We start from the raw sequence: 8,432 nt of genomic DNA, 5'->3' as shown, positions 1-8,432 counted from the left end.
TTGAATGATTTTGAGTTGTTATAATCTGAAGCGGTTCCCAAGTGATCATGCATTGCAACATATTTGGTTTTTAATTCCCATCCGATACGTATTGTGAGTTTTTTTAAATTTGAACAAAAAAACAGAATGCATTGTTACTCCTGTCATATTTTATGCTGCAGCTAGCTGTACGCAATACAATTAACTATCAACCAAGCATTATTCTTACTGAATTATTCTTGCTGATCATTGGCATCCCTGGTTCTCCTGACGACGATGCCTGTTATTCGGTGCAGTTCAAGCTACAATATTCTGGTGCTCGTTGTTTTCATTGGGGATTGCGGTCGGTTGACATGATTACGGTATTCTGACCCATTTGATAACACTTCTCCGCCAGACTATCCAGCCACAGGTCGAAACAGGCAAAATCTCACTGGCACATGCAAACAATTTGGAGTACATTTTTAATTATATGGCTTTCAATCTATCAATGGCTGGGTATTATATCCTCTTAACATCGTAAAGTTATTGCCTCTCTGTTCATTCTGCTTTTTAATAACACGACAAGGAATTTCGTATTAGCATTATTATATCCTACCACAAGCTAAAGCGCAATTCATGGAAAATTCTCTTACAATTGAAATAATGCAACTATTTTTCAACAGCCGTGGGAATACGCATTAAATAAGGTATGCTGCTTGAAAACAATTTCATTTTATTTACATCATCAAAGCGTGAACACACAGAAATATTTAAATGGATTTTAAAAAAAGAAAACGGTACTCTTTTAAGTGGTTGGCTGAAATATAGTAAGACTCTAGACAGTTGGTGGGTTTAATCGTGTTAGTAGCAAAACTATGATTTGGAGCACCGATGTCTGCCAGAAGTGTTGGTACACTAACGTCAATTTTCAAGAGCAACTTCAGCCATCCCCACCCCCCATTGAGAATGTTGGTTTACGTTTTTTCCTGTTTTTTGTATGACATTTTTTCTAAATTATTGACATTGTTTTGGAAGTAAGAAAATTCGGGAAAAAGAAATGAAAAGTATAAAACACAACGTATACTGCTGGGTGTTCCAAATACTTTTGGCATTGATTGTATGTTCAGTCTGATGTTTCTGAATAAATGCACATGTTCTTACAAGTGAAATAATCGGGAGAGGTGCATGTTTATAGGGGAAGCCGAAATCAAAAAACTCTCTTTCCCAAACCGGGCTTGTTATCAATTTGAGATGGGGGTCATTCACTGAAAATGACATTCAGGGACCACCATTTAACAGATGACAGCGCACACGCAATTGTGAGCGAGTCTCATTCCTAGCAAACCTCATTTGCAGGTAATTGCTCTTGATGTTGTATCCCGAGAGACACGAAGCCCTAGCACAAAGCCCTAGCATAATGAATCATTTGAAATAAAGAACAATTACTCAGGCGACCTTCCTGGGAAAGTCCTGACAATCCTGGGCGACCCTGGGAAAGTCGTATATTGCTAAAAAATTTTCTTTGTCATTTGTTACAAAATTCATTTAGCTTAAAGAATAATAAAAGATGTGGAGCGTATCATTAGAAATGAAAGTTGGACAAATTCAGCGTAAATGCTAAATGAATACGTCTCTTTCAGACCAGTATTCTTTTAGAATGTTATTTGCATTGCTGATACCATGATCAATAAAGGCAAGACAGCTAAGTTAACCACCAAATCCAGCATCGCATTTCTAGGTACTCGGTTTTCCTTACACTCTTCTTATATAAGAGCCAGTGAGTTGAAGTTCGAGCTGGCTGTTCTTAATTTTCCAACAATTTGAAGCTGGGCTGTTATATTTTGAGTGTAAGCGGTGAAATTGCTTGCTATTGCGCTCTAGGGAGGGGATCAGGCCTCATTTACCAACAAAGTGAGTTTACTATCAAGTCTTAAATATAGAAAAAGCACCCCTAGAGTGTGAAAAACTTCTCGTTTTTAAGATAAAACATTGTTCAATATTATATTTTACGGTAGTACCGCGCAATTTGTTCTCAATTTGTTCTTAATTTTTGACCAATGTTGTGGTTCGTATTCTTATAGAATTAATTCTTATAAAAAAAGAATCTGAACTATGACCCTTATAAAACGGGATCGGATCCAAACGAATTCGCGCTCAAACTACTGTTAAAATCGGCCTAGTCTTATAACGAGAACCCTAGTACTGTAAGAATGGATGAAATTATCGGAGGGGAACCATTGTATGAGAAAAAATGGAGCAGAGGGAATTGCTCTTTGAAAACAAAGGATCACTGTAATTTTGGATCTACAGCCCTGAAACCGATTTGGATCCGTTTTCCATATTTCCTAGGAACATTCTCTCATATAAAGCTGTCTAAATCCCATCTCATGTGCTTGTTTGGAAACTGTGCTGTAACAATCGCAATGAGTCGAATGATTTTTCATAGATCCTTCACTACAGTCTATGTTACAAAAACTAAGTAAATCTTGCACTTCAAATGAATTTACTTTCAATTAAATTAATTAAGAAAAGCAACAAATCTCTTAAATTCTGTTGGCAAAATTTGTTTCTCGGTGGATCATTGGAATTTGTGAAGTTGAAATAAGCTTCCAATTGGAAACCTGTGGCATCGTAAAACTACTCTCCTTGTGAAAATAGTGAAAAACACTGGATCATTCAACTCAAAAGTTGATAACCACACGATTTAACTTAACCCCAAATAATCGATGCTGTCGCTAGATTCATGTCATGTGACTTGTCATGTGATCAGTTGTGCTAAGTCTTTTTCTAACATAAGCATACACTTCAATTGTTCACTTCACTTGCACCAAATGTTCAATAGGCAACTATAAGCTTATGACGTGCATTAATCGAGTGATTCTGAATGCATAGGTCAAACATTGGTCAGCTTTTTTTGGTTAGTCATATAAAAAGACTTAGCACAACTGATCACATTTTTTTGGCTAGTCCTATGAAAGCCAGATTCTCGCCGATCAATCCTATGAAAGCCAGAATCTTGAAACATAGAAATAATTAGAAGGAAAAACTATGTAGAAATGTCAGGTTTTTCCGGATACTATCTTGGCCAGTGTAATGAGTATCCACGTCAACAGTAAAATTGATTTGTCTGCCACCAACAGCTGCTTTGCTCGGATGTCTATATTGCCCTAAGGTTAGGGGTGTTTTGCCTCTCCCCTGAAACTAATGATGCTGTTGGGCGAGCAAGTGAACTCTTAAGAAATGAGTGTAATGGAAAGGTCATAGGTATTGTCTTGATTTCTATTTTCTTAAACGTAGAGCAGGTTCACACGATTTTATCATATTTTCTTTTTGAAAACTTTTCTTAACAAGAACCTGCTTCAAAGGCCCTAGGCAGGATAGCTGGAGGTAGAACAGCATCTTGCATAGCCCAACGTAGAGAAGAATACAATTAAAAAGCTGTAGATATCGAAGCCACAAATATTTGAGAAGTCCTTGTTTCACTCAGCAAATATGCATGGTAATATAACCTTAGATTTTGCATATGGTTGGGCTTGTCCTATAGGCTTGAGGTCAGCAGATCCGTAATACTAAGTGTGCGAAAGCTGGATTTTCCCTGAAATCTGTCTGAGTCGCGACAAAACTCATTAAATTATATCATACCTGATATTCAGAAAATTTATTCCGAAGTCACGTTAAAAATATTGGCAAAATGCAATCAAAAATCCAGAGCATAACACCATCAGCCGTTCTCAAAGAGCAAATATTTGAATAAGATTGTATTCTAATAGACATCACTTTTGCCAAAATAAAGGCTGTCGTATGACTCAGAATTGATGGTGCTCGGTTCCAAACAGATACAAATATCTATGAATTTTTGGGGCCTCTTGAAAGCAAAATTTGTCGACTGAATCTAGGCTTACTAAATTACAGGTCTTTCACCTTTCTGCTGCCAGTTGGTAAGTTTGCGGAGATTAGGATAAAGAAATTAAGCAAAGGGATTTAATAACAAAGGCATCAAATTGTGCAATTCCCTGTAGTATAATTCCCCCGAGCAATGATGCAGGTAGAGAATTATATAACCTTGAAATATAGCAAATATAACGAACACGTGAAGAATAAAAATAGGTAAGACTCTTCATAAGAAGACTGTGTCTTTCAGGTTTGCATTCCAGGACCTTTCCTAAGAGCAAAGCTTCACGCTGTGTAGGACAGGAAATCATAAACATGCAGATATAATATTCAAGCATAATTTTATAGTTATCAGATGCAAATCCGTATACATAAGCTGTGGTTTTGTATTCAATTTTTCGCAGCTTCAGCTTCAAGATTATCTCATTTTACTTAGTCAGTAGTTTAATTATTAAAGAGGTTCATGGAGCTACCTGTTATCTTTGATGTCTCGTTTTTCATTTTCAATATTATTCACAGCGTGGAAGTTTTTGAATAGAAACATAAATAAAGCAAAGGTTGGCCTAAGCAAGGGGTGTTTACACTACAGATCTCAATGGAGAGATATGCCACTATATCATAAGCCATTTTTGGTTAAAAGCTTCCAACGGTTTCCCAAAAATCGAAATAGGCTTCTAATGTTGAATTTCTCCATTCTTATTTACTTTCAATTGAATTTTCGCAAGACAAGAAGCTTGTGTTTGAGCCAGAAGCTTCAAATTTACTACATACACAGCCAATATAAACAGTGTAAACCAAAATGGGACTGAATAATCTTTCTCCTTTCTTGATGAATATGGGCTAATATCAAAAGCCAATTTTGGGGACAGTCTGTCAGACACAGCCCACTTTCATGGGACACTGGTCTGCCAGAATCTTGGCCTCATCCATGACTGGCCACACCAACTCGTGCTCCTGATCCCTTATTATGCACTATTATTGCAAAGGATATCCCCGTACCCCGGGTGCAAGCGCCACCATAATTAAGTCTCAGAAATATAGTTTTATCTTGTCTTATCCGCACCAGTCTACAATATCGTATCCCCGGTTTTTTTGAGGAACTGGTATCCAGAGTAAAATTCCAAGCAGATTCATTTGCTATGCATGTTTACGTCCTTTGACCATTTGGCTTTCGATCACCCCATCAGTTTTAAGGCTTTATCATTGTTTTGACCAGCAGCAGGTTTCAACATAATTTTAATCACTGTTCTGTTTCTCAATAAGGCTAATTCTCAATGTCTGCAGGTAGCGACCGAGATACTGCCATGGTTATGCAACAACACATGTTCTTTAAATGCGATTTTCTGTCTTAGTTAAACAACAGGTATATTAGGGATAATGATCAAAACAGATGTATCGGCGTAATAAGCCTAAAGAGACTCAGCTCTTTTCAGTATTTTATAAAGTAAATTCCAAAGACGAGAGTTAGAATTCTGGTGAATGAGTAGTCGTTTGCATCAAACTAGAAATATGGCGACCGGGAAAGGGTTAGCTAAGATATTTAGGCGACTTTGTTGCTTTTGAGTATTGAAGATAAGCAGAGATATGATCTGATAAGGAACTCGTGGATGCCTGGGGCATACAAGTATACATTGGTATATTTGCAAAATTATTTGAGGATCAAACTAGACAGCATCCATCGGAAAACAATTTACTAGTAATTTTACTTAAGCAATGCTAGAAGTTTTCCCAGTAAGCATTATGTCTGCAAATCTTTCAAAGACTAATCTGATTATCTCAGTTAAAAAGGATATCGAGTATTATGAGGCAGTGGTTACCCGTTGTGAATGTTACACCACTGATAGAACTATCGCAAGTATAGGGAATTCAGCAGAGAACGACACCCAGTACGATACCAGAACAACAAAATTTCGATCGCTTAGATGCGAGGGAGGAGCGGTTAAGCGGAGGAGCAACCATTTGAGAATAAAGAAAGCACTTTTCCTTCTCTGGTTAGACGCTCCCCCGCCTCTCCGTTCCTTTCTTCTATTTCCACACTCGAATTTAAGTGGCTCTTGTACCTAGGCTATCTGGAAGGAAGAGCTCTTTTCTGGTGAGAGACAGTGTCTGATTATAAAGCCACAAAGGGTCACTACTTGTGTTCCTTAAAGAAGCTGCACGCTCTAGTCTTCCCTTTTCTGGTATTCCTGTTGGAAATTGAAAGATTCCTGTTGGAAGTCTGCCCTTAAAAGGCAAAATACGCCTTTAACCTGACTGTTATTTACGTTAAAATAATGTAACGGGCAGCTGCAGGACTGGAGGCATTGTCCGTTCAAGAGAGGTGTCTGCCGTTGTGGAGGTTTAACAGCTGCAAATAACGTTTGGAAATAATCTTTTGTTGGTTGTTTTTGGAAATTCTGTTATTTGGAATTTTCCGTTAGCTTGGCTTTCTCTGCATCTGAAGATATTCCTTTAGCCCATTCCGTTTCGATTGCTTTGCCCTTCTTGCTTGGTAACTTTTGCCTGATCAAGTATTAAGACATGACAGTAGACTTGTTTTGAAAAGAATAACTCTCATTTTAAGGGAAGGGGGAGGGGGCTTGTCATATTAGGTTCACATTTATGCCACGCCTTTTTATGATGTAGAGGGAATCTTTCGATTTCTGTTTCCTATATCAACACACCGTAGGAGTTTACCCCCGTGTTGACATTGTTATTACGTACCATTTGTAGGCAAAAGCTTTCCAGACGTCTGAACCGTCTTAGCATAGTTTCCTTTTGTTGTCTGTACTACAACTAATTAGAATGATAACAGTTGCCATCAGATATCCTTAGAAATCTAATCCCAACGTACATGGTTATTGCACTGGTTGTCGAACGCAGGTGTTTTGCAAAGATATTACAAAGGATTCTTGAATCAACACTAGCTCGGTTAATTATACCACATGGTTGGGAAAATTTGATCATAGTCTTTTTAAACAGTGGCATGCGGACAGGAGGGGGAAAAACGAGGAGCGAGAGAAGGGGCAAGAGAGAGCACAAGGGTACAAGGGATGAAAGAGGCAGCGAGAGCTTGCCTAGTGGAAGGAGAAAGGGCAGGGACACAAATAAGAGTGAGGGTAAAGGACAAAAGAGCTGAAAAGAGAGAAAAAGAGACGGGGTATTTATGGTGTTTGGAACTAGCAGCAAATAGAAGCATCATGCCAGAACTAGTAAGGACATAAGCAATACGATGAAAAACTTAGCTACATTTAAAAGATCAGGCGAAGTAAGAAGAAAATATCAAGCAAGATGGAAAAGAGAGGGACAGATAGATTGAGGGGCAACGAGGAAATATTGGATTATTAGCGAAAGGAAAGACTAATACTCGAAGTAAGCTAACATGGCTGTCAGTTTGGGATCCAAGTTTATAAGGCGCTAGGAGTAAGACAGCTATAGAAGGGAATGCTATTACTCTGTATTAGATCTTCTAGCTTTCTGCTTTGGTATGATCTAGGGGCGGATCCAAAGCAAATTTGAAGGAGGGGCAGTCGGTAGAGGGGGCGCTGAAAAAGTTTCAAAAATTGGTGACAAGAGTACGCTTTATACAACAATTTCAGATCCATTTTCAGAATAAACAACATAAATTTGAGGTAATTCTTGTTGCAAATTAACCTATCGGTCTCAGAAACTTTTTCATCTGATTCTCATTCCTCAAAATGGGCACCAGACTTGCTTCAACTTGTCGAGGGAGGACAACTGCCCCTAGTTGCCCCCCCCCCTTAAATCTGCCACTGGTATGATCATAGTTCTGATTTTGTACGATAAAGCACACTTATTTGATATGATTTCTTCATCATGTTTGCATGCGGAAAGCCTGTTTGTATAAAAAATGATTCTGATACAAGGAGAGTGCTTCAATTACCTTAATTCACAGACTCAACAAGTCTCAACTAAATTTTTTTTGGGAATAGCAGTTAATATTGCAAAATCAATCCAAATAATAATGGTATGGCTATTAGGCTTGAAGCAATTGAATGAAAGAACTTGCTCACCTATTTCGATCATTAAATCACCATTGCTACATCGGAGATACGGAGAGGAGGTGGCCTATGATCGAGGGCTGGTATAAATTTGACGAAAAGGGCAGAGGTATTTCCAACCAAATTTATGAATCAACTTGTTCTGAATACTCTGAAACTGTTTAAATCCAGTATCATCAGAAAATGAATTTGCCTTCTGGTAAAACGTTTTGAAGGTTTGACAGAAGAGCAAGACATTTCATTGGTTTCCATCTAGTGTTTGAAAAGAGCATTAATTAAGAGCAGTGGTGGCGCCAGGGGAGGGCTAGGGGGGGGCTACAGCCTCTCCGTCGGAAGCATCTAGCCCCCCCATCGGAGGAAATTTTAGATTATTGTCAGAGCAAATTTGACAATATAACGTACGAAAACTGCTTATTTTAGTCATTTTAGCCCCCCTGTCGGAAGCTCCAGCCCCTCTGTCGGAAGATGTCTGGCGCCGCCTCTGATTAAGAGCTGTGGGAGACTGCACTTCCCCAGCCACCGGGACAAACAACATTGTCAGATTCCATATTCGTGCAGTTCATTGCTGTTCGTATTGAA

This window comes from Rhopilema esculentum, chromosome 21, assembly GCF_057945365.1.
Source record: "Rhopilema esculentum isolate cy_ngs chromosome 21, ASM5794536v1, whole genome shotgun sequence".
In the NCBI taxonomy this organism is placed as follows: Eukaryota; Metazoa; Cnidaria; class Scyphozoa; order Rhizostomeae; family Rhizostomatidae; genus Rhopilema; species Rhopilema esculentum.
This window is presented reverse-complemented; position numbering follows the sequence as displayed.